Raw genomic sequence first — 561 nt, forward strand, 5'->3', positions numbered from 1 at the left:
GAGAATGGAAAATATATGTGCCTCAACATCTCTGTCCTTCCGGAGCTTCCAAGGCTGTTGTAGGACTCCTTCAGAAGCCTAGCTCTGTGTATGTATGTGAATGTGTGCCTTTCTGTAAGGACCTAAATGAGAAACTTATTTTTTTACTTTGTAGAATAATACTTGGTAGAGGTGCTATTTTGCCCCCTTGCCTACTGGCAAGGTCTGGGGGTGTCTTCCTTTAGGTGGGACTGGATAGGTGTGCACATAGCCACTTCCCTGCTGCTCACCTCGGTGGTTTATTGGAGAAAATAACAAGATGCCCACAACTTCTTGGATTCATCCACATCACCAAGCACAAACATGGCATCCCCTTTCTCATCCTCCTCTCCCCATCCCAGATTTATGGAAGTTATTGGTGGTTGGGCCAAAGATAACTCAGTTGCATTCCAAGATGCCAGCTTTTAGGCAGCATCTGCCTTTTTGCCCTCTGTGGGGTGCTATGCAATGGGATCACAGTAACAGTTTGATCATCTCAGTGATTGATGTACAATGTATTTGTATTTTTGTGTTTTTTTAAAA

Source organism: Gekko japonicus, unplaced genomic scaffold (genome assembly GCF_001447785.1).
Source record: "Gekko japonicus isolate JY-2015 unplaced genomic scaffold, Gekko_japonicus_V1.1 scaffold446, whole genome shotgun sequence".
In the NCBI taxonomy this organism is placed as follows: Eukaryota; Metazoa; Chordata; class Lepidosauria; order Squamata; family Gekkonidae; genus Gekko; species Gekko japonicus.